Below are 27,410 nucleotides of genomic sequence, written 5' to 3' on the forward strand. Positions count from 1 at the left end.
TCCCCCCACACGCAGCCTAAAGCTAACCCAGTGCCTGACACCTAAACATAACCCCCCGCCTGATGCCTAAACCTAACCCTCCCTACCCCGCTGCCTAACCACCCCCGGGGGTGCCTAACCCACCCTCGCCTGACGGCTAAACCTAACCCTCCCTCCCACACAGCCTAACCCCCCCCCCCCCCCCCGTGCTTGATGCCTAAACCTAACCCCCCTTGCCCAGTCCTAGACCTACGATCGTGGGGATATGGGCGTTGGTATCCTTGCCCATTTGGAGTTCCAACAGCGGGCTTCTGAAGAGTGTCGGGATCCCAGTGTCAGTATTCTGACTGCTGTAAACCCAACAGCCTGCATCTTTACCGCATCTCCTAATAGGTAATGCATATGTCCCAACATTTGGAGCATGTGTCCGCAGCTCTCCTCCCAGGGCAGCTTCTCAGGGATCACCCACTGCGTGTAGACGAAGAGGAAGAGATGAAAAATCATTGTTAGTGGATGATCAAGCAGAGAGACAACCTGCAAACAGTGGTGTGGTTGTGTAGAGAGAAAAATCTCTCTATGTAAAAAACTCTACCTACTGAGGACATGGAAAATACCTAAAATAAGGACAATTATCCCAAGGGGCCAATTGCTTTTATACAATACACACATTGAAGGGGATAAGTTCTCTGTTATAGTAATTAGTGGGTACCTTCAGAAAATAAATTTGACCAGTAAATAATAAAAGCTATAAATTGATAACATTTAGGGGTCAATCCAATTAGGTACGAGCTACCATTCCTGCGATGTTTCAACAGCATCCAAACTCACACCCTCCGTGGCCAGATTCAGCCTATGGGGCTACCAGAAAGTGCGGCTGTTGTAAAACAAACTCGCACTTAATTAAACTGGCCCCTTAGTTGTTCAATGTGATAAAATAGTAAAATATAATGGTGTAATTGTGGGCCTGATTCAGTTGTGGTTGGTGAAGCGATCACTGCTGCAATCTTGCCGCTCACAATTGCATCGTGAGTCTGAGCAGTCGTAGGCTGAGCAAGTCTCCTAGACACAGGGGGCTTTCCAGCAGCAACACAGGTCGCAATGGGTAATTTATGCACGCACATGGAACGGCGTTTGAACGGACCTGACACGCCTGTATACAGTTAGCCACCCCCTGTTACCACCTGAAACGCTGACTTCCTGTCAATCACTTTGCGATGGGATCCTCTATGTGAGCTTGAATTCATTTTGTGCGCAGTGCAGCTTACACGCATGCACAGTGAAAAAGCATTCATCCACTTGGTGCAACAGCAGCTCTGCGTCCGCATCTGAATCAGGCCCCCTGAGCGGTAAAGAGAAGGACTCTAGGGAAAGGACTATGTCACCTTTATTATATGTAAACAATATTAGAGATGTGCACCGGAAATTTTTCGGGTTTTGTGTTTTGGTTTTGGGTTCGGTTCCGTGGCCGTGTTTTGGGTTCGAACGCGTTTTGGCAAAACCTCACCGATTTTTTTTTGTCGGATTCGGGTGTGTTTTGGATTCGGGTGTTTTTTTCAAAAATCCCTAAAAAACAGCTTAAATCATAGAATTTGGAGGTCATTTTGATCCCAAAGTATTATTAACCTCAATAACCATAATTTCCACTCATTTTCAGTCTATTCTGAACACCTCACACCTTACAATATTATTTTTAGTCCTAAAATTTGCACCGAGGTCGCTGGATGACTAAGCTCAGCGACCCAAGTGGCCGACACAAACACCTGGCCCATCTAGGAGTGGCACTGCAGTGTCACGCAGGATGGCCCTTCCAAAAAACACCCCCCAAACAGCACATGAGGCAAAGAAAAAAAGAGGCGCAATGAGGTAGCTGTGTGAGTAAGCTAAGCGACCCTAGTGGCCGACACAAACACCTGGCCCATCTAGGAGTGGCACTGCAGAGTCAGGCCGGATGGCCCTTCCAAAAAATACTCCCCAAACAGCACATGACGCAAAGAAGAAAAAAAAGAGGCGCAATGAGGTAGCTGTGTGACTAAGATAAGTGACCCTAGTGGCAGACACAAACACCTGGCCCATCTAGGAGTGGCACTGCAGTGTCACGCAGGATGGCCCTTCCAAAAAACACTCCCCAAACAGCACATGACGCAAAGAAAAATGAAAGAAAAAAGAGGTGCAAGATGGAATTGTCCTTGGGCCCTCCCACCCACCCTTATGTTGTATAAACAGGACATGCACACTTTAACCAACCCATCATTCCAGTGACAGGGTCTGCCACACGACTGTGACTGAAATGACGGGTTGGTTTGGACCCCCACCAAAAAAGAAGCAATTAATCTCTCCTTGCACAAACTGGCTCTACAGAGGCAAGATGTCCACCTCATCATCATCCTCCGATTCATCACCGTGTACATCCCCCTCCTCACAGATTATCAATTCGTCCCCACTGGAATCCACCATCACAGCTCCCTGTGTACTTTGTGGAGGCAATTGCTGCTGGTGAATGTCTCCACGGAGGAATTGATTATAATTCATTTTAATGAACATCATCTTCTCCACATTTTCTGGAAGTAACCTTGTACGCCGATTGCTGACAAGGTGAGCGGCGGCACTAAACACTCTTTCGGAGTACACACATTTGTGGGAGGGCAACTTAGGTAGAATAAAGCCAGTTTGTGCAAGGGCCTCCAAATTGCCTCTTTTTCCTGCCAGTATACGTACGGACTGTCTGACGTGCCTACTTGGATGCGGTCACTCATATAATCCTCCACCATTCTTTCAATGGTGAGAGAATCATATGCAGTGACAGTAGACGACATGTCCGTAATCGTTGGCAGGTCCTTCAGTCCGGACCAGATGTCAGCATCAGCAGTCGCTCCAGACTGCCCTGCATCACCGCCAGCGGGTGGGCTCGGAATTCTGAGCCTTTTCCTCGCACCCCCAGTTGCGGGAGAATGTGAAGGAGGAGATGTTGACAGGTCGCGTTCCGCTTGACTTGACAATTTTCTCACCAGCAGTTCTTTGAACCCCTGCAGACTTGTGTCTGCCGGAAAGAGAGATACAACGTAGGTTTTAAATCTAGGATCGAGCACGGTGGCCAAAATGTAGTGCTCTGATTTCAACAGATTGACCACCCGTGAATCCTTGTTAAGCGAATTAAGGGCTCCATCCACAAGTCCCACATGCCTAGCGGAATCGCTCTGTGTTAGCTCCTCCTTCAATGTCTCCAGCTTCTTCTGCAAAAGCCTGATGAGGGGAATGACCTGACTCAGGCTGGCAGTGTCTGAACTGACTTCACGTGTGGCAAGTTCAAAAGGTTGCAGAACCTTGCACAACGTTGAAATCATTCTCCACTGCGCTTGAGACAGGTGCATTCCACCTCCTATATCGTGGTCAGTTGTATAGGCTTGAATGGCCTTTTGCTGCTCCTCCAACCTCTGAAGCATATAGAGGGTTGAATTCCACCTCGTTACCACTTCTTGCTTCAGATGATGGCAGGGCAGGTTCAGGCGTTTTTGGTGTTGCTCCAGTCTTCTGTACGTGGTGCCTGTACGCCGAAAGTGTCCCGCAATTCTTCTGGCCACCGACAGCATCTCTTGCACGCCCCTCTCGTTTTTTAAATAATTCTGCACCACCAAATTCAAGGTATGTGCAAAACATGGGACGTGCTGGAATTTGCCCAGATTTAATGCACACACAATATTGCTGGCGTTGTCCGATGCCACAAATCCACAGGAGAGTCCAATTGGGGTAAGCCATTTTGCGATGATCTTCCTCAGTTGCCGTAAGAGGTTTTCAGCTGTGTGCGTATTCTGGAAAGCGGTGATACAAAGCGTAGCCTGCCTAGGAAAGAGTTGGCGTTTGCGAGATGCTGCTACTGGTGCCGCCGCTGCTGTTCTTGCGGTGGGAGTCAATACATCTACCCAGTGGGCTGTCACAGTCATATAGTCCTGAGTCTGCCCTGCTCCACTTGTCCACATGTCCGTGGTTAAGTGGACATTGGGTACAACTGCATTTTTTAGGACACTGGTGAGTCTTTTTCTGAGGTCTGTGTACATTTTCGGTATCGCCTGCCTAGAGAAATGGAACCTAGATGGTATTTGGTACCGGGGACACAGTACCTCAAACAAGTCTATAGTTGGCTCTGCAGTAATGATGGATACCGGAACCACGTTTCTCACCGCCCAGGATGCCAAGGCCTCAGTTATCCGCTTTGCAGCAGGATGACTGCTGTGATATTTCATCTTCCTCGCAAAGGACTGTTGGACAGTCAATTGCTTGGTGGAAGTAGTAAAAGTCGTCTTACGACTTCCCCTCTGGGATGACCATTGACTCCCAGCAGCAACAACAGCAGCGCCAGCAGCAGTAGGCGTTAGACGCAAGGATGCATCGGAGGAATCCCAGGCAGGAGAGGACTCGTCAGAATTGCCAGTGACATGGCCTGCAGGACTATTGGCATTCCTGGGGAAGGAGGAAATTGACACTGAGGGAGTTGGTGGGGTGGTTTGCGTGAGCTTGGTTACAAGAGGAAGGGATTTACTGGTCAGTGGACTGCTTCCGCTGTCGCCCAAAGTTTTTGAACTTGTCACTGACTTATGATGAATGCGCTGCAGGTGACGTATAAGGGAGGATGTTCCGAGGTGGTTAACGTCCTTACCCCTACTTATTACAGCTTGACAAAGGCAACACACGGCTTGACACCTGTTGTCCGCATTTCTGTTGAAATAATTCCACACCGAAGAGCTGATTTTTTTGGTATTTTCACCAGGCATGTCAATGGCCATATTCCTCCCACGGACAACAGGTGTCTCCCCGGGTGCCTGACTTAAACAAACCACCTCACCATCAGAATCCTCCTTGTCAATTTCCTCCCCAGCGCCAGCAACACCCATATCCTCCTCATCCTGGTGTACTTCAACACTGACATCTTCAATCTGACTATCAGGAACTGGACTGCGGGTGCTCCTTCCAGCACTTGCAGGGGGCGTGCAAATGGTGGAAGGCGCATGCTCTTCACGTCCAGTGTTGGGAAGGTCAGGCATCGCAACCGACATAATTGGACTCTCCTTGTGGATTTGTGATTTCGAAGAACGCACAGTTCTTTGCTGTGCTTTTGCCAGCTTAAGTCTTTTCATTTTTCTAGCGAGAGGCTGAGTGCTTCCATCCTCATGTGAAGCTGAACCACTAGCCATGAACATAGGCCAGGGCCTCAGCCGTTCCTTGCCACTCCGTGTGGTAAATGGCATATTGGCAAGTTTACGCTTCTCCTCCGACGATTTTATTTTAGATTTTTGAGTCCCTTTTTTACTGATATTTTGTGTTTTGGATTTTACATGCTCTGTACTATGACATTGGGCATCGGCCTTGGCAGACGACGTTGATGGAATTTCATCGTCTCGGCCATGACTAGTGGCAGCAGCTTCAGCACGAGGTGGAAGTGGATCTTGATCTTTCCCTATTTTTGGAACCTCAACATTTTTGTTCTCCATATTTTAATAGGCACAACTAAAAGGCACCTCAGGTAAACAATGGAGATGGATGGATACTAGTATACTTATGGATGACGAGTGACTGACGACACAGAGGTAGCTACAGCCGTGGACTACCGTACTGCGTCTGCTAGTATAGAGATGATAATGATATAAAAAATATATATATATCACTACTGCAGGTATATATAATATAATGACGGACCTGCTGGACACTGTCAGCAGACTCCTAAACTACTAGTATGAAGAAGATAGAAAACAAAACCCCACCACAGGTAGGTATACAATTATGGACGAGCACTGACGACACAGAGGTAGCTACGGCCGTGGACTACCGTACTGCGTCTGCTAGTATAGAGATGATAATGATATAAAAAATATATATATATCACTACTGCAGGTATATATAATATAATGACGGACCTGCTGGACACTGTCAGCAGACTCCTAAACTACTAGTATGAAGAAGATAGAAAAAAAAAACCCACCACAGGTAGGTATACAATTATGGACGAGCACTGACGACACAGAGGTAGCTACAGCCGTGGACTACCGTACTGCGTCTGCTAGTATAGAGATGATAATGATATAAAAAATATATATATATCACTACTGCAGGTATATATAATATAATGACGGACCTGCTGGACACTGTCAGCAGACTCCTAAACTACTAGTATGAAGAAGATAGAAAAAAAAACCCCACCACAGGTAGGTATACAATTATGGACGAGCACTGACGACACAGAGGTAGCTACAGCCGTGGACTACCGTACTGCGTCTGCTAGTATAGAGATGATAATGATATAAAAAATATATATATATCACTACTGCAGGTATATATAATATAATGACGGACCTGCTGGACACTGTCAGCAGACTCCTAAACTACAAGTATGAAGAAGATAGAAAAAAAAACCCCACCACAGGTAGGTATACAATTATGGACGAGCACTGACGACACAGAGGTAGCTACAGCCGTGGACTACCGTACTGCGTCTGCTAGTATAGAGATGATAATGATATAAAAAATATATATATATCACTACTGCAGGTATATATAATATAATGACAGACCTGCTGGACACTGTCAGCAGACTCCTAAACTACTAGTATGAAGAAGATAGAAAAAAAAACCCCACCACAGGTAGGTATACAATTATGGACGAGCACTGACGACACAGAGGTAGCCACAGCCGTGGACTACCGTACTGCGTCTGCTAATATAGAGATGATAAAGATGATAGAGATGAACAAAAAAAATATAACACTACTGCAGGTAAATATTTATATAATATAATGAATGACGGACCTGCTGGACACTGTCAGCAGAATGCGTTTATAGAATAAAATAAAAAAACACCACAGGAGTGTTTAACTTTTTCAGGCAGACAATATACTGGTGGTCACTGGTCAGTCACACTGGCAGCAAAAGTGTGCACTGTACTCCTGCTATAACTGCACCCCAGTCTCCCCCACAATTCAGCTGTGTGAGCAGTGAGCACTCAGCACAGTCAGATATACATAGATGATATTATCATGCAGCACACTGAGGCTGAGCACAGATATGGTATGTGACTGTGTATCATTTTTTTTCAGGCAGAGAACGGATTATATTAAATAATAAATAAAACTGGTGGTGGTCACTAGTAACTATCAGCAAAACTCTGCACTCTGAGTACTCCTAATGCTCCCCAAAATTACTAAGTTAGTAGTAAATCAACTCAAGTGTCTCTATCTATTGTAACGGAGAGGACGCCAGCCACGTCCTCTCCCTATCAATCTCAATGCACGTGTGAAAATGGCGGCGACGCGCGGCTCCTTATATAGAATCCGAGTCTCGCGATAGAATACGAGCCTCGCGAGAATCCGACAGCGGGATGATGACGTTCGGGCGCGCTCGGGTTAACCGAGCAAGGCGGGAAGATCCGAGTCTGCCTCGGACCCGTGTAAAAAGGCTGAAGTTCGGGGGGGTTCGGATTCCGAGGAACCGAACCCGCTCATCTCTAGTAAACATAGGGAAACAGTCACTTGTTACAGCTCCAAGTCACATCACTTATACCATTCTGTACCATTTCATCATTTGTATATTCTATGAAGGAGATGTATTAAGCCCTGCAAAGTGATAAGGTGGAGAGAGGTAAAGTACCAGCCAATCAGCTCCTAACTGCCATGTTACCGGCTGTGTTTGAAAAATGACAACTAGGAGCTGATTGGTTGTTAGTTTATCTCTCTCCACTTTATCACTCTCCCAGGCTTTGTACACCTGCCTCCAGTTCATTGATATACTGTAAATGTCAGCCATTTCACTATCTCCCCCGATCTGTATTGTTCATCCCCCGATCTGTATGTTCTGTATCATGCTCTCCCCACCCTTCCTGTTTTTCTGTATTACAGTATGTTCTACATCTCGCAACCCCCAAAAGTGTATGTCCTTCCTCAATATGTCCTATAGAGTACGCCACAATTTCTATGTTTTTGTATTGTGCCCCCACACCATCTGTATGTGCTATACCAAATTGCCCCCTTCTGCATGTTTTGTATTGTCCGTTCTCCCCCATCATAGACCCTATGTTTTGTACTGTGTTCTCAATACCCCCCACCACACACACAATTACACAAGTATGGTAAGTTACCTCCTGCATGCTATTCTCCAGTCACTAATTCCTCTGCGACCCCTCCCGTCGTCTTCAACTGACACTTTGCAGATCTCTTTGCCGGTCACCCGACACTCTGCAAATCTCTTTGCCAGAACTTTGCCAAATGATGATCTAAATAAAACCAGAATTTCCTGTGTATAATTATACTACTACATTTTGTTACATACTTTCAATTTTATTCATTTGCAATTTATCTATTTTATTGACTTTTTACCCAAGACGCAAGATCCTTTCTCATAGAGACCCAAGTTATCTGCTCCAGGTCTTCCCTAGTGCAAGGACCATGTTAGTATCATACACTGGGCCTAATTCAGACCTGATTGCAACAGCAAATTTGTTCTCTAATGGACCATACCATGTGCACTGCAGGTGGGGCAGATGTAACATGTGCAGAGAGAGAGAGTATGGTAACTTACCTCCTTCATGTTATACTCCAGTCGTTGCTACGTCTGCGACCCCTCTCGTCGTCTTCAACTGACACTTTGCAGATCTCTTTGCCGGTCACCCGACACTCTGCAAATCTCTTTGCCAGATAATCTCAAAACACAAAACACTATTATTGAGCATAGTACTAGTTTAAGTACAATAAAATGTCCATGAGTCAACCAGTTTCCCAATTTTCCTTAAACCAAACAAGATACTTTCAAAGTTATCAATATCCCATTTATCTATTTTATTAACTTTTTCATCCCAAAGCCACGATCCTGCCTCATAGAGACCCAGGTTATCTGCATCCCCTGTATGTGTGCTTATCCTCCATACTGCCCTCTATTCCTGTAACGCTACATTTTTATTCCTAAATATGTCATTCCTTCCTGCTCTTCTATTTATGTGTCCTTGTACCTGTATTCCCTGTTCTGTCTATCTAGTCTTGCCTCTCAGCTGACTATACTGCACTCTGTCTTCCTTACCCCTCTCCATCATACCCTGCTATGTAGGACTCACCTCCTCCTACCTGTCTTCCTACATGGAAACTGGAAACGTCAGCAGCTGTAGATAGAATGTTACAGGAAGAAGCATTGTGATGTCACGGGCTAATGATGTCACAGGCTAGGTGTGATGTCACAGTAACCAGCAGCAAAGCTACAGAGTTACAGCTATCTTACATATACATTTTCTACATCAATTACAACTGGATATACATGAGTTTCTAGTTTTAAAAAAATGAGGCTAGTGTAGAAAATGAAGTATAAGGCAATGTTGTACAGAGTGCCTCAATGTATAGGTAAAGGGAAAACATAAGTGACAGGAATTTCTAGACTAAACCACCGCTTATATTTTACAAGGAAATAAAGCACTTTATCTAAGAGGCTGAATTAATCATTTTACGTTGTGTGTGTGTGTGTGTGTGTGTGTGTGTGTGTGTGTGTGTGTGTGTGTGTGTGTGTGTGTGTGTGTCTGTGTGTGTGTGTGTGTATATGTATATATATATATATATATATATAGAGAGAGAGAGAGAGAGAGAGAGAGAGAGAGAGAGAGATAGCTATACTAACTATACTATCCCATTAAACCAGGAAACTCACGAATTATGCAGTTTCTGTTAGGGATGAGCGGGTTCGGTTCCTCGGAATCCGAACCCGCCCGAACTTCATGTTTTTTTACACGGGGCCGAGCGACTCGGATCTTCCCGCCTTGCTCGGTTAACCCAAGCGCGCCCGAACGTCATCATCTCGCTGTCGGATTCTCGCGAGGCTCGGATTCTATCGCGAGACTCGGATTCTATATAAGGAGCCGCGCGTCGCCGCCATTTTCACACGTGCATTGAGATTCATAGGGAGAGGACGTGGCTGGCGTCCTCTCCGTTTATAGAGAAGAGAGTGAGACAGTAGAGAGAGACACAGTAGTAATTTTGGGGAGCATTAGGAGGAGTACTAGTTACTTGCTGAAGTGATAGATAGTGTGACTGTATATTATCTGACTTGTGGGGGAGACACTGACAGTGGGGAGCAGTTAGAGTCTGAGAGCAGGACTCAGGAGTACATATAACGTACAGTGCACACTTTTGCTGCCAGAGTGCCACACTGCCATTGTGACCACACTGACCACCAGTATAATATATATTGTGATTGTCTGCTTAGGAGTACTACTTGCAAGTTGCTGATAGTGTGACCAGTGACCTGACCACCAGTCACCACCAGTTTAAAATATATATATATAATTGTATATAATATATATATAATATTGTATACCACCTACCCGTGTTTTTTTTTTCTTTTCTTTCTTCTTTATACATACTACTATAGTAGCTTACTGTAGCAGTCTGCGGTGCTGCTGAGCTGACTGTGTCCAGCAGGTCCGTCATCAGTCATTACATAATAAATATATATACCTGTCCGGCTTCAGTACTAGTGATATTATATATATATATATATATATATATATATATATATATTGATTTCATCTCATTATCATCCAGTCTATATTAGCAGCAGACACAGTACGGTAGTCCACGGCTGTAGCTACCTCTGTGTCGGCAGTCGCTCGTCCATCCATAATTGTATACCACCTACCCGTGGTTGTTTTTTTTTCTTTCTTCTTTATACATACTACTATAGTAGCTTACTGTAGCAGTCTGCGGTGCTGCTGAGCTGACAGTGTCCAGCAGGTCCGTCATCAGTCATTACATAATAAATATATATACCTGTCCGGCTGCAGTACTAGTGATATTATATATATATATATTGATTTCATCTCATTATCATCCAGTCTATATTAGCAGCAGACACAGTATGGTAGTCCACGGCTGTAGCTACCTCTGTGTCGGCAGTCGCTCGTCCATCCATAATTGTATACCACCTACCCGTGGTTTTTTTTTTTCTTCTTTATACATACTACTATAGTAGCTTACTGTAGCAGTCTGCGGTGCTGCTGAGCTGACAGTGTCCAGCAGGTCCGTCATCAGTCATTACATAATAAATATATCTACCTGTCCGGCTGCAGTACTAGTGTGATATAATATATATTGATTTCATCTCATTATCATCCAGTCTATATTAGCAGCAGACACAGTACGGTAGTCCACGGCTGTAGCTACCTCTGTGTCGGCAGTCGCTCGTCCATCCATAAGTATACTAGTATCCATCCATCTCCATTGTTTACCTGAGGTGCCTTTTAGTTGTGCCTATTAAAATATGGAGAACAAAAATGTTGAGGTTCCAAAATTAGGGAAAGATCAAGATCCACTTCCACCTCGTGCTGAAGCTGCTGCCACTAGTCATGGCCGAGACGATGAAATGCCAGCAACGTCGTCTGCCAAGGCCGATGCCCAATGTCATAGTACAGAGCATGTAAAATCCAAAACACCAAATATCAGTAAAAAAAGGACTCCAAAATCTAAAATAAAATTGTCGGAGGAGAAGCGTAAACTTGCCAATATGCCATTTACCACACGGAGTGGCAAGGAACGGCTGAGGCCCTGGCCTATGTTCATGGCTAGTGGTTCAGCTTCACATGAGGATGGAAGCACTCAGCCTCTCGCTAGAAAACTGAAAAGACTCAAGCTGGCAAAAGCACCGCAAAGAACTGTGCGTTCTTCGAAATCCCAAATCCACAAGGAGAGTCCAATTGTGTCGGTTGCGATGCCTGACCTTCCCAACACTGGACGTGAAGAGCATGCGCCTTCCACCATTTGCACGCCCCCTGCAAGTGCTGGAAGGAGCACCCGCAGTCCAGTTCATGATAGTCAGATTGAAGATGTCAGTGTTGAAGTACACCAGGATGAGGAGGATATGGGTGTTGCTGGCGCTGGGGAGGAAATTGACAAGGAGGATTCTGATGGTGAGGTGGTTTGTTTAAGTCAGGCACCCGGGGAGACACCTGTTGTCCGTGGGAGGAATAGGGCCGTTGACATGCCTGGTGAAAATACCAAAAAAATCAGCTCTTCGGTGTGGAAGTATTTCACCAGAAATGCGGACAACATTTGTCAAGCCGTGTGTTGCCTTTGTCAAGCTGTAATAAGTAGGGGTAAGGACGTTAACCACCTCGGAACATCCTCCCTTATACGTCACCTGCAGCGCATTCATAATAAGTCAGTGACAAGTTCAAAAACTTTGGGCGACAGCGGAAGCAGTCCACTGACCAGTAAATCCCTTCCTCTTGTAACCAAGCTCACGCAAACCACCCCACCAACTCCCTCAGTGTCAATTTCCTCCTTCCCCAGGAATGCCAATAGTCCTGCATGCCATGTCACTGGCAATTCTGACGAGTCCTCTCCTGCCTGGGATTCCTCCGATGCATCCTTGCGTGTAACGCCTACTGCTGCTGGCGCTGCTGTTGTTGCTGCTGGGAGTCGATGGTCATCCCAGAGGGGAAGTCGTAAGCCCACTTTTACTACTTCCACCAAGCAATTGACTGTCCAACAGTCCTTTGCGAGGAAGATGAAATATCACAGCAGTCATCCTGTTGCAAAGCGGATAACTGAGGCCTTGACAACTATGTTGGTGTTAGACGTGCGTCCGGTATCCGCCGTTAGTTCACAGGGAACTAGACAATTTCTTGAGGCAGTGTGCCCCCGTTACCAAATACCATCTAGGTTCCACTTCTCTAGGCAGGCGATACCGAGAATGTACACGGACGTCAGAAAAAGACTCACCAGTGTCCTAAAAAATGCAGTTGTACCCAATGTCCACTTAACCACGGACATGTGGACAAGTGGAGCAGGGCAGGGTCAGGACTATATGACTGTGACAGCCCACTGGGTAGATGTATGGACTCCCGCCGCAAGAACAGCAGCGGCGGCACCAGTAGCAGCATCTCGCAAACGCCAACTCTTTCCTAGGCAGGCTACGCTTTGTATCACCGGTTTCCAGAATACGCACACAGCTGAAAACCTCTTACGGCAACTGAGGAAGATCATCGCGGAATGGCTTACCCCAATTGGACTCTCCTGTGGATTTGTGGCATCGGACAACGCCAGCAATATTGTGTGTGCATTAAATATGGGCAAATTCCAGCACGTCCCATGTTTTGCACATACCTTGAATTTGGTGGTGCAGAATTTTTTTAAAAACGACAGGGGCGTGCAAGAGATGCTGTCGGTGGCCAGAAGAATTGCGGGACACTTTCGGCGTACAGGCACCACGTACAGAAGACTGGAGCACCACCAAAAACGCCTGAACCTGCCCTGCCATCATCTGAAGCAAGAAGTGGTAACGAGGTGGAATTCAACCCTCTATATGCTTCAGAGGTTGGAGGAGCAGCAAAAGGCCATTCAAGCCTATACAATTGAGCACGATATAGGAGGTGGAATGTACCTGTCTCAAGCGCAGTGGAGAATGATTTCAACGTTGTGCAAGGTTCTGCAACCTTTTGAACTTGCCACACGTGAAGTCAGTTCAGACACTGCCAGCCTGAGTCAGGTCATTCCCCTCATCAGGCTTTTGCAGAAGAAGCTGGAGGCATTGAAGGAGGAGCTAAAAGGGAGCGATTCCGCTAGGCATGTGGGACTTGTGGATGGAGCCCTTAATTCGCTTAACAAGGATTCACGGGTGGTCAATCTGTTGAAATCAGAGCACTACATTTTGGCCACCGTGCTCGATCCTAGATTTAAAACCTACCTTGGATCTCTCTTTCCGGCGGACACAAGTCTGCTGGGGTTCAAAGACCTGCTGGTGACAAAATTGTCAAGTCAAGCGGAACGCGACCTGTCAACATCTCCTCCTTCACATTCTCCCGCAACTGGGGGTGCGAGGAAAAGGCTCAGAATTCCGAGCCCACCTGCTGGCGGTGATGCAGGGCAGTCTGGAGCGACTGCTGATGCTGACATCTGGTCCGGACTGAAGGACCTGCCAACGATTACGGACATGTCGTCTACTGTCACTGCATATGATTCTCTCACCATTGAAAGAATGGTGGAGGATTATATGAGTGACCGTATCCAAGTAGGCACGTCAGACAGTCCGTACTTATACTGGCAGGAAAAAGAGGCAATTTGGAGGCCCTTGCACAAACTGGCTTTATTCTACCTAAGTTGCCCTCCCACAAGTGTGTACTCCGAAAGAGTGTTTAGTGCCGCCGCTCACCTTGTCAGCAATCTGCGTACGAGGTTACTTCCAGAAAATGTGGAGAAGATGATGTTCATTAAAATGAATTATAATCAATTCCTCCGTGGAGACATTGACCAGCAGCAATTGCCTCCACAAAGTACACAGGGAGCTGAGATGGTGGATTCCAGTGGGGACGAATTGATAATCTGTGAGGAGCGGGATGTACACGGTGATATATCGGAGGATGATGATGAGGTGGACATCTTGCCTCTGTAGAGCCAGTTTGTGCAAGGAGAGATTAATTACTTCTTTTTCGGTGGGGGTCCAAACCAACCCGTCATTTCAGTCACAGTCGTGTGGCAGACCCTGTCACTGAAATGATGGGTTGGTTAAAGTGTGCATGTCCTGTTTATACAACATAAGGGTGGGTGGGAGGGCCCAAGGACAATTCCATCTTGCACCTCTTTTTTCTTTCATTTTTCTTTGCGTCATGTGCTGTTTGGGGAGTGTTTTTTGGAAGGGCCATCCTGCGTGACACTGCAGTGCCACTCCTAGATGGGCCAGGTGTTTGTGTCGGCCACTAGGGTCGCTTAGCTTACTCACACAGCTACCTCATTGCGCCTCTTTTTTTCTTCTTTGCGTCATGTGCTGTTTGGGGAGTGTTTTTTGGAAGGGCCATCCTGTGTGACACTGCAGTGCCACTCCTAGATGGGCCAGGTGTTTGTGTCGGCCACTAGGGTCGCTTAGCTTACTCACACAGCTACCTCATTGCGCCTCTTTTTTTCTTCTTTGCGTCATGTGCTGTTTGGGGAGTGTTTTTTGGAAGGGCCATCCTGCGTGACACTGCAGTGCCACTCCTAGATGGGCCAGGTGTTTGTGTCGGCCACTAGGGTCGCTTATCTTACTCACACAGCTACCTCATTGCGCCTCTTTTTTTCTTCTTTGCGTCATGTGCTGTTTGGGGAGTGTTTTTTGGAAGGGCCATCCTGCGTGACACTGCAGTGCCACTCCTAGATGGGCCAGGTGTTTGTGTCGGCCACTAGGGTCGCTTAGCTTACTCACACAGCTACCTCATTGCCCCTCTTTTTTTCTTCTTTGCGTCATGTGCTGTTTGGGGAGTGTTTTTTGGAAGGGACATCCTGCGTGACACTGCAGTGCCACTCCTAGATGGGCCAGGTGTTTGTGTCGGCCACTAGGGTCGCTTAGCTTAGTCATCCAGCGACCTCGGTGCAAATTTTAGGACTAAAAATAATATTGTGAGGTGTGAGGTATTCAGAATAGACTGAAAATGAGTGGAAATTATGGTTTTTGAGGTTAATAATACTATGGGATCAAAATGACCCCCAAATTCTATGATTTAAGCTGTTTTTTAGGGTTTTTTGAAAAAAACACCCGAATCCAAAACACACCCGAATCCGACAAAAAAAATTCGGTGAGGTTTTGCCAAAACGCAGTCGAACCCAAAACACGGCTGCGGAACCGAACCCAAAACCAAAACACAAAACCCGAAAAATTTCAAGTGCACATCCCTAGTTTCTGTAGCTGACCTCAAGTCTGCATTTCACCAGGTTTAATCAGCCACAGAACCTGTGTAACCCATGAGTGTATAAAAAGGAGAAGAAATAAGCGTTGTCTTTTTTGTGGCGCACTGGAAATGTATTATTCAATAACAGCATATATAGAACTGTAAGGCGGGCCCACAAGGTGACATCCACAGGGAATATGTAATGACATCCACTTGACTTGTACACACCCGCTGGATGTGTTGGAAAGAGGTTGAGTGGACAATGAGCGTGGCTGTGGCCTGTGGCACCATGTGGCACCATTGTACCGACAGCTGGACTGCTGAGAACGGAACACGGAGGGTACATAACTTTTTGGTTTTCATTTCATCTCATGACACTCCACCCAAAGCTACTCTTCTGGTTATCCTATCAACTAGGACAACAATGAAGGTGACGACATAACATTTCTTCCATTGTTTTTCCATGTCACAGAAACATTGCATGTGTGTTACAGGTGACCATCCTAATCATCTCTCCTTCACTTCACAGTAATGTCATTGTTTGTGATACTTTATTTGGATCAAGCATCAAAAGGAAACTTATGTATAAGAGTCTGGCCGGCATATCACTTATTGCATGACGACCTTGTGCCTGCGCTGTACTGTATGTAGACAGAGCATTTGGTTTTGCTAATGACTTACATAGACTCCATAAGAGGGCATGCCGACATAGCATATTGTTGAATGTTAACATGTATGATCTTAAACTCCATCTATAAATGTTCTGTTGCGAGACTTCCAATATGCTCAGAATATTGCTACTGTGACAGACGATTTAGTATATACTAGCGGGAGTACCCGGCGTTGCCCCGGATTTTAAGAATGTCTGTTTACAAAAATAAATGGAAATATTAACCACACAGTATAAATAACATTGTAGATAGCTGAATACCCATGCTTTGGTATGGGATGAGGATGGTAAATTAGAATGATAGGTTGTTCATTTACGTTGATTGGAGATCTAGTACATACCCTCCAATATTTTATACATAAAAATCGGTACAAAGTAGGGAAGGGGCGTGGCCATGTGTAAAGGGGGCGTGGTCACGTCCCTTTTCCTATACTTTCAATGGAAGTTTAGAGAGCCAAAAATCGGTACAGACCATTGAAAAAAGGCACTGTACCTGCCAAAAAGGTACAGTTGGAGGGTATGCTAGTATATAGGCATATCTTGCTTCCCTGATGCACTTTGTGTAGTGGCCACACCCCTTTTTAATCCCCCAAGGGACCCTGCTCTTCCCACTATACAGCTCTCAGTCTGTGGCTTCCTGCTGCCTCCATTCCCCTCCTCACATCATGTCACTGGCCCTGTCACATGCAGCCCTGTCATCACTGAGATATCATGCATGTCCTGATATAGTGTGTGCTGCTGGCCCACCCCTAGGGGTGCTAGTGGTGTGTTACCCTCACAGTGTTTGTTCCCAGAGTGTAAGCATATGTGTAGCAAGTTTGGTGTAAATTGCTTAAGGCATTCCAGAGTTATGCTGACTGCTGAAAAACTCTGTGCTGCTGCCTCACTCCAAGGGGTGCTAAGGGGTGTCCTACCCCTACAGTGTTTGTTCCCAGCTCGCAAGTCATATGTGAACCAAGTTTGTTGTAATTTGGTCCAGGCATTCGGGAGTTATGCTGTCTCCTGACATACTCTGTGCTGCTGTCCCACCCCTAGGGGTGTCTAACCTCCATAGAGTTTGTTTGCAGATTGTAAGTCAGATGTGTACCAAGTTTGGTGTAAATTGCTCCAGGCCTTCCACAATTATGTTGTCTGCTGACATACTCTGTGCTGCTGTCCCACCCCTAGGGGTGCTAGGGGTGTCTGACCCCCACAGTGTTTGTTTCCACAGTGAAAGTCATATGTGTACCAAGTTTGCTGTAAATTGCTCCAGAGTTATGCTGTCTGCTGAAATACTGCTAGCCTCACCCCTAGGGGTGCTAGGGGGTCTTCCGCCCACGGTGTTTGTTCCCAGATTGTAAGGCATATGTGTACCAAGTTTTGAGTACATTGCTCCAGCAATTCCGGCGTTATGCTGTCTCCTGATATACTCTGCTGTCTCCTGATATACTCTGTGCTGCTGTCTGCCCCCCTAGGGGTGCTCTAGATTTCTAATTGTTTTATTTGCCGCCGCTGTGTTTTAATACACTCGTATGTAACATTTCACAATCATCACTTGTAAACTGTGGATTTGTATAGAAACTGACAGAAGGACGGATTTTTGCTTTTATATAGTAGATACACTAAGAGTTTACTTTGATATGTGACTGTCATACTTGGCAACATTTTATAACAAGTTCCAGGGATGCTTGGTGGCTGAGCCCAGTGCATGGTGGAATATCATGTGCGGATCTGTCTAGGAGGACCTTTGTGCACTACAACTCCCATCGTGTCATGTTTACTGGACTTCATTATAATGGGATGATTTGTTTTTAATTCATGTTAATTACTCATGTTCCATACATTTTCATTTATACCACTTACTGTGCACATAACGCAGTGTTTATAGGGCCTAATTCAGACCTGATCGCTCGCTAGCATTTTTTGCAGCGCTGCCATCAGGTCAGAACTGCGCATGCATATGCACCGCAATGTGCAGGCACGTGGCACAGGTACAAAGCGGTTTGTTGCTCTGCGATGGGTTTGTGCAAAGAATCCATTTTCATGGGCAATCGCAAGTAGATTGACAGGAAGAAGGCATTTGTGGGTGTCAACTGACCGTTTTCTTGGAGTGGTTGGAAAAAACGCAGGCGTTCCCAAGCGTTTGCAGGGCAAATTCTGGTCCCGGACAGGTTAAAGTGATCGCTGCGGCTGAGTAAGTCCTGGGCTACTCAGAAACTGCACAAAATCTTTTGTACCGCTCGGCTGCACATGCGATCGCACACTTGCACAGCTAAAATACACTCCCTGGTGGGCGGCGACTAAGTGAACGCAGGACTGCAAAAAACAGCTAGCGAGCGATCAGGTCTGAATTGGCCCCATAGATCCTCCAGAAACACCATGGGGCTGTTTTACTGGTCCATGGCAGGTTTGCCCATCCAAGTGTGAGGTCAAATTGATGAATAATCCTGGGCCGCAGCTCCAGAGGCGGGATGGGCCTGCGTGTGACCAGCTGTACAGTGGAGACATCGGATGACAGCCCATGTCCTCTCATGCTTTACAGTGTTTAGTTGCAAAATTGGTGGTGGTGGTGGGTGTTTGGTAGGCTAAAGCACTGGGGCTCGTTACAAATACTGGAGTCTATTTACTAAGCCCTGGAGAGAGATAAAGTGGACGGAGATAAGTACCAGCCAATCAGCTGCTAACGGTCATATTATAGGCTGGGTTTGAAAAATGACAGGAGCTGATTGGCTGGTACTTTATCTCCATCCACTTTATCTCTCTCCAAGGGTTAGTACATAGACCCCATTGTATGCAGTGAATGTGGGGGTGATGAAATGTTTAAAAAATAGATACTTTTTTGCTGGTGAGCAGCAGGGCCCAGATATCACACACTTACCAAGTTCTTGGCTGCCAGTTGGGAGGGGTATGGTGTAACCATGTGGGCAGTGCAGGGGCATGACAGCAGAATCGCACCATCAAGGCACAGTATATAAAGCCACGATTACATCATTGTAAAGTGGGGGAAGGGGCCATGATGATGGGATTCAGCAGGAATAGCGTCATCAGCTCGGCTGGACTGGTCACTTCACACGGGAAGTGGGCATCAGCGTGTGGAACTGAGGTGTTACTGAAGATATGCCTACATCTTGGTGCCTGCTATCCTGGAGTCTCCAAGACATTGCAGGAGAATAGGCAAGTACCATATGCTCTATCATGCGTTGGGATCGTGTAACCAGCGGTTGGGATCCCAGCGGTCAGCATCCTGATACCATAGGTGCAGGGAGTGCAGCTGCTATGGGGCCCAGAGCTGAGAGGGGCCACCTTCCCTGTCACAGTTACATATGTTATATACAGGGTGTAGCCAGGGGCGGAATGGCCCACCATGACAGATTTTGATGGGCCGGTCCCATATCCCCCTCAGTCAGGCCGATTCACACTCAGGCTGGGCTGGCTCACACTGCTTCCAGTACTTGTGGTTCATTGGAATGTAATCCGGAAGTTAGGCTAGCTGGCACTTTCAGGTGCTGCTAGCCATGAAAAGTGATGATGCTGTTCTACCAATGGGGGACCTGCAGAAAGTTAACTAGCCCAGCAGCATCCTCTCCCTGGCCCCGGCCAAAGGTCTCTTCAATTAGCCCGGCCCAGGAGCAGCAGCAAAGCGATGGTCGGAGCCGGGATCACTATACCCGCTGCCACCCCAGCTCCTGCACTCTCACTGAACTGGCCAGAGCGGTGACTGAGCACTGAAGGGGACCCGGCAGATAGGTTATTTTTAATTACATTATTTGCATTATCATGTTAGTGTAAGGGTTAGGGCGTTCCCGGTCACCGTGTATGGTTTGGGGACTGGCAGGGCCGGCAAGAGAAATCTTGGGGCCCGGTACACCAATTTCTCCGGGGCCCCCCACCCTGCCTTGACTACCCCCCCCCCCTTATAAAGCACCACAAAGTCGCTGTAAAAAAATTATATATATATATATATATATATATATATACACACACACACACATATACTGTGTATATATATATATATATATATATATGTGTATGTATATATATATATATATATATATATATATATATAATTATATATAGAACAGTGTAATGGGCGGCACTGCAATGGATTTTAAGAAATCATACAGCTCACCAAGCCATCTTCGTTCAACGTTTCAGGTGCCTTTATTTACACCTGACGAAAGGTGTAAATAAAGGCACCTGAAACGTTGAACGAAGATGGCTTGGTGAGCTGTATGATTTCTTAAAATCCATTGGAGTGCCGCCCATTACACTGTTCTGTTTGCTGGGCCTTGTAGTGCCACGGGAAGGCACCCGGGCATTTATCTCTTGCTGTAGGAGTGCCGGTCACAGTTGTTCTTTTATATATATATATATATATATATATATATATATATATATATATATTTATATATATATAAAATATACAGTATATATATTATAATTTATATATATATATATATATATATATATATATATATATAGTCCTTGTATGAGCGGCATACAAGGACCATATACACAGATGCAGATCTGAGGGGAGGGCACCGGAGCAAGGTGAACGGAAGTCCGGAGTGCCAGAGACATTTTTTGCATATACACACATTTATATAGAATAATATGGCAGTACCTTGACATAGTATACAGTATGACAGGCTGTGAGGGTGCCATCCAGGCACGTAGGGAGCAGGGTTGGACAGAGGTAGTGCTGCGGGCAGCTGCTATAAGGAGCCCTGACTCACACAGTCAGTGTAGCCTGTGTTTGCTGCTCTGCTGCCCGGCTCTGCAGCGGCAGCAGATCGTCAGACAGGGACGGGGCAGCAGAGAGGCATGCCGCAACCAGACCAAGCAAGTGATGGGGCCCCCCTGAAGCTCGGGGCCCGGGAGGGTTGTCCCATTTGACCCCCCCCTGTCGCCGGGCCTGGGGACTGGACAGGAGCAGGGTGTACTTTGTTCTCAGGATGCCAACTGACAAGGCAGCACTCACAGCCAGCCCTCGGACAATCTCTAATGCAACGTCCTTCAGCCTTATAGCTGCCCAATGTCTGTCCATGATGATGGGCCTATTTATGCGGTGTCTATGTATGTAATGCGGTGACTATGTAATGTGGTGCTAGTCATATAATGTAGTGCTATACGTGTAGTTCGGTGCTATACCTGTAATGTTGGTCCATTCGTGTTATGTGGTGCTATACATGTAAAGCGGTGCTATACGTGTAATGCAGTGCTATTTGTATAATGTGGTGCTATTCATGTAATAATGTGGTGGCTATGTATGTAATATGGAGGCTTTGTATGTAATCATGGGCGGATTGGCCACTGGGGCAGATTCTGCTGCTCTGGTCCCCTGAGTCTGTGTTTCACTACTTGTGTGTGCTCCCTCCCTGTACTGTGCTGTATGTAGTGTGCGCTCCCTCCCTGTACTGTGCTGTATGTAGTGTGCGCTCCCTCCCTGTACTGTATGTAGTGTGTGCTCCCTCCCTGTACTGTGCTGTATGTAGTGTATGCTCCTCCTCCCTGTACTGTGCTGTATGTAGTGTGTGCTCCTTCCCTGTACTGTGCTGTATGTAGTGTGCGCTCCCTCCCTGTACTGTGCTGTATGTAGTGTGTGCTCCCCCTCCCTGTACTGTGCTGTATGTAGTGTGTGCTCCCTCCCTGTACTGTGCTGTATGTAGTGTGTGCTCCCTCCCTGTACTGTGCTGAATGTAGTGTGTGCTCCCCCTCCCTGTACTGTGCTGTATGTAGTGTGTGTGTGCTCCCTCCCTCTACTGTGCTGTATGTAGTGTGTGCTCCCTCTCTGTACTGTGCTGTATGTAGTGTGTGCTCCCTCCCTGTACTGTGCTGTATGTAGTGTGCGCTCCCTCCCTGTACTGTGCTGTATGTAGTGTGTGCTCCCTCCCTGTACTGTGCTGTATGAAGTGTGTGTTCCTCCTCCCTGTACTGTGCTGTATGTAGTGTGTGTTCCTCCTCCCTGTACTGTGCTGTATGTAGTGTGTGTGTTTCCCCTCCCTGTACTGTGCTGTATGTAGTGTGTGCTCCCTCCCTGTACTGTGCTGTATGTAGTGTGTGTTCCTCCTCCCTGTATTGTGCTGTATGTAGTGTGTGTTCCTCCTCCCTGTACTGTGCTGTATGTAGTGTATGCTCCTCCTCCCTGTACTGTGCTGTATGTAGTGTGTGTGCCCCCTCCCTGTACTGTGCTGTATGTAGTGTGTGCTCCCTCCCTGTACTGTGCTGTATGTAGTGTGTGCTCCTCCTCCCTGTACTTTGAAACATATAAGGTTAAAAAAGGGGTTTGTAGAATGAAAAATCAATAAAATAAGAAGTAGATTAAAGGCATGACTGCAGTGTCAGTAGACACTGGAAGTGGGCATATCAGTCCTTGTATATTCAGACGTACAGATGTGCATCAGGGAAGGGTATTGTAGCAGCATATGCATAAAGGGGGTCATTCCAAGTTGATCGTTCGCTGCCGATTTTTGCAGCGCTGTGATCAGGTAAAAAAAAATGGCAAAACTGCGCATGCGCTGCAATGCGCACATGCGTCGTATGGGTACAAAGAAAATCGTTGTTGTGCAATGCTTTTAGCGACGAATCCATTTGCACAGCCGATCCCAAGGAGATTGACAGGAAGACGGCGTTTGTGGGTGGCAACTGACCGTTTTCTGGGGGTGTTTGGGAAAACGCAGGCATGTCTAGGCATTTGCAGGGCGGGTATCTGACGTCAATTCCGGGTTCTCCGTCGCTAGAATCATTGCACAGGATAAGTAACTACAGGGCTGGTCTTTTTAAACACAAAATGTGTTTGTGGCGCTCGGCTGCAAATGCGATCGCACACTTGCAAACTGAAAATACACTCCCCCGTGGGTGGCGACAATGCATTTGCACGGCTGCTAAAAGTAGCTAGCGAGCGATCAACTCGGAATGAGGGCCACAGTAACAGGTAAACATTAGCATAACGTAAAGCAAAGGAGGCCCCAACTGTGTCTATCTCAGAATCAGGACCTCTGAGGAGTGACTCGCCCTCTTGACAGGCCCCTCCCCCTCAATAGACTCCGTTCCCATTAGGGCTGCTTCCATAAATTTCCCGGGCTGGTGTTCGATCCCAATCCGCCCCTGGAAGTTACTATGGGTCCCAGAGCTGAGAGAGGCCACCTTCCCTGTCACAGTTATATGTGTTCTATATAGGGGTATAGCTACCGTAGGTACTGTGACTGCCTACCAGTGCAATGCCTCAACTACTGGTGTGATCTCCACCTCCTGTGACACGTTCCTCCTGCTGTGACTGCCTACCAGTGTAATGCCTCACCTACTGGTGTGATCTCCACCTCCTGTGCAGTGGCGGATCTAGACTTAACTTTTAGGGGGGGGGCGGTTTAAGAATTATGACTCCTCCCCCTAATCATAGCCCCTCCCACTTAGTAATGCCCTTCCCGTTCGCTTCTAAAATTTCCTATTGTTGCCATTGTCAAAGTCAGAAAAATGTCTCTATGCACGTTGCCATATTTGCACCGCACACTGGTCCGTGCTGCGCATGCGTACGCTCTCCCATGAAGGCGCATACCTGCAATAGCGTGCACTCGCAGGCGCGGTATGCGTATTTACGGTAGAGTTTATGTAGTCGTAGCGTGCGACTCATTCGTTACATATTTTCACAATTAATGTAGTTTATAGATCATGGTCCCTTTGATAGTTTCTGAAAGTTTGGTTAATATAGAAGGTCCCTGAGCTAAGGAATCCCTCTTTGTATCGTACGAAGGGTCTAACAGGAATCATACAGCAGTGTTTGGTACCCATCGGAAGAGTATTTAATTAGCAATATTCCGGTGTTGGTTTGGAGCGTATTAATCGCTCGTGCGAATAGTTATGGACATAAGAAGTTTATGTCCATTTCTACTATTTACTCATACTCAGGTATGCGGCGGGAAACCTAGTTCCCCACCCACCTGAGCTGTTTGAAATCGTCACAGCCCACCTGTATGAATCACCCTATGACCTTTTGTTGTGATACAGGGTCGAATTCCTTCATCCAATGGACAATGGGATTGTAGGGACTGTAGGATTGCATTGTGTGTGGGGCATAAATAGGCAGGCCGACCACATCCAGCTCTCACTCTTCAACGGTTCTCATTGCTGAGAATCGGGTGCTGGATGTCCAGGCGCATGCGATCGTTTACCCTTGTGCGTAAGTTTCTCTCCGTTATCATTGTCTTTCTGTGAGCCAATTTCTCTCATCTCTCTCCGTCTCCCTCTCTCTCTTTCCCTTCTCTCTCTCTCTCGTATCTCCCCTAGACTAGTATTGTATTGTATTAGATAGTATTGTTTAGTTCTGTGGTTAGGAAGTCTCTGTTATATTGTAGTGTATCATTTGTACTGTTATCCCCTTTTTACAAGTATACTAGATATAATACAGTTAATAGGCTTTGGAACCTAAACCAGTATCTGTGTATTTTCTATAGTGTTAAGTGTTCACTTGAGCGTCGGTGACGCTCAAGCAGCTTTGTAGTTAGTCAGGTTACACAAGGTTGCACTTACACCCTGTATTCACATTAAGGTATTCCGTGTATTTCATTGGTATAAGGTTTAGACATAAAGGTATAGCGTTGTGAGCGTCTGCGCCGCTGGTGATCTCCTCGTGGTCTCGAGCGTCCGCTACGCCATAGCGAATCATTACTCTAGTCATAGCCAATAACGTGTCCTGTGATCGCTGGGCCGTGAGCGAACGTGACGCTTGAGCGTCTCGCCTACGGGTGAGCGATCGTTACGCAACTAGCGTACCATTACGGTACTTCTTAAGTAAACAGCGTACAGTGTTCTTAGCTTCATAAAGGGTTGTTTATACGACAAGGGAATTTAGCATTGTCAATTGGGTACTCGTCCTATCCTTCTCATATCTGCACTAGGTAGATCAGCAGACATTATCCATCAGCAAAGGGCGGGATCATATTCCTTGCAGTGCTGATTGGATAAGCGTCTGCTTCGCTTAGATAAAGAGTGCTGAAGGAATCCGGGAACCGGAAGTAAGAACAAAACGCTTGTGTCTTTTAAAAAAAAAACTGTTTTATTTTTCTTCTGTCTTGCGTATACACGCACGCATACATTTATCTGTATTTCTTTTTCAAATTTCGTATATCACTATTCCTGTTTGCCAAGTTTTATAGTTGATAGAAAGTGCAAAAAGAGATTTGCTGTTATTTCATAGTAGAGGTAATAGTTAAAGTATAGACCAACACACGGCTTGTCTGGGAGATAAGACAGTCAGTGTGGTGTGCGGTAGATGATCAGGGATCATCTACATTGATAAAGGTAGAAATTGTGTTACGGTGGATCTTTGTTTTGCGTACACGTGTCCCTAACAAAAGACTTGCGTACGCAATCCAAACGGCAGACGCACGCAGCGTACATTACGCAACGTAGCGTCTGGTTACGCCCACGTAGCTCAAGTCACGAAAAGTTGAATTAGCGCAAAGCGATAATTAGCGCAAAGGCGATAAGTAACGCACAGCGGTAAATAACGCGACGCGGTAAATAACGCAAATCTATTTTTGGAAAATCTGAAATTTAGTTTAACAGATCCTGCTCCTAATTAGTAACACTGTTGGACTGAAGACAATTTCTGCGCAGAAATAGATATAGAAACAAAAGTGTACATGTGTTGAGTGAGTGTGGTTTTGTATACAAAAGTTTATATAACTTTAAGGTGGAACCAAAAGGAAAGTCGGGTACTCGTCAAGGGACACACGTGTAAGTGACATATACGGTGGCTAGGGAGGCATCCCTGGTTAAATAATATTTGAGCATTAGAGTATAGCGGACCATAAGGTAACAGACCAGGAGGTCATTAACAGAAGGTAACAAGACCAGGAGGTCGTAAGGTACTAAAGAGGTCCGCTATAAAAGTCCAGTGGCACAACGCCTGGGGTGTTGGTGCAGAACCCATATAGGCCATAAGCTCTTGCTGAAGGAATCGCGGCCGGAAACATCGATTCCATTGATCTCTCAGTACATAACAAGTAGTGCTTGTGTACTGAACGATTGGACCACACGTAATTGTGTGCAGTAGTTAGTAATCTGACCTAATACCATTAGAGTAAAGTGGTCACAAACGCTATCTGTACATTCTGACGTGATTTGTGTAATTTTTTATTTTTGGAAGGGAAGTTCGCTGGTCACTCAGGAACTATCTAACAACCCCACCTTTACTGGAAAGAGTAAGTGTCCTGCGGGTAACCCTCATATGTTCCAGTAAACTGAAGGTTCCATAGGGGCCCTGTATCGAGTACGCCAGCACCATATCGGTGTGATCAGGTCGTATTGGTCGAGGTGGGCGAGTGAGTGGGGTACTCGGTAAACCGCCACCGCCGGCCTACTGTGGAGTAATTTGGTTGTCTGTAAAGGCTTGCTGAAAACCTTGATACAGAAATCCAAGGAGGACTAAGCAACACCTGCAGACTATGGGGGCCAGTTGCTCAGGTAGGGGGCGATCAACCCTGGTTCAGGTTGATTCTGTGAACCGACCAGTTGGGTCGGCACGATATGTAATGTGTGAAAAATATGGAAGTCACACCGAATCTTTATGTGATGAATGGGAGAGAATGACTGTACAAGACAGGGACAAATTCCCAAGAATAGGTAGCTTCAGTCCAGACGTGTTACAAAATTTAAGGAGGAGGATATGTCTCGTAAAATCAACAAAGAGACGAATTCAGCATCATGATTACTTACAGTTATGGCACCAGGAAGGTGAGATACAGAGAGGTTTGGCTCTGGCGGCGGGATCTGGGGCAGTCAGGAAGCTGATAGCCACAGCTCCACCTCCACCATACATTGCAGGAGAGAAGCTGATTACGGAGAGAAACGCACTGGGTTGTAAAACACAAACTCTTAGTAACCCTGTAAATGTTAATGATGTTAACCAAATAACTCATGCAAGTATTAACCCGTGCAAGATGTACCCTGTTTTGAACCTTCCTCAGGAGTGTGATCAAGAAGAAGATTCGGCAACAATTTCAGCGCTCTCTCTAGCGGCCACCATATCAGAAACCACAGTAGGAACTGCACCACCCACGAGATTAGTTAAGGCCCCTAGCGGAGGGATAGGTGAGGTCGTGTCAACGGGTAAGTACGGCACCATGC

The 27,410-nt window shown here is 46.3% G+C and overlaps 1 long non-coding RNA gene across 1 annotated transcript; it reads right to left on the reverse strand.

Moving 5' to 3' along the window:
• Nucleotides 1–268: 268 nt before the first annotated feature.
• Nucleotides 269–8,657, reverse strand: LOC134929039 (uncharacterized). The gene is made up of 3 exons (XR_010178225.1): nucleotides 8,539–8,657; nucleotides 8,099–8,233; nucleotides 269–447 (listed from the first exon to the last, which is right to left on the reverse strand). It is a non-coding gene; the product is annotated as an uncharacterized LOC134929039 (long non-coding RNA).
• Between the last annotated feature and the right edge of the window lie 18,753 nt (nucleotides 8,658–27,410).

Source organism: Pseudophryne corroboree, chromosome 5 (genome assembly GCF_028390025.1).
Source record: "Pseudophryne corroboree isolate aPseCor3 chromosome 5, aPseCor3.hap2, whole genome shotgun sequence".
NCBI lineage: Eukaryota > Metazoa > Chordata > Amphibia > Anura > Myobatrachidae > Pseudophryne > Pseudophryne corroboree.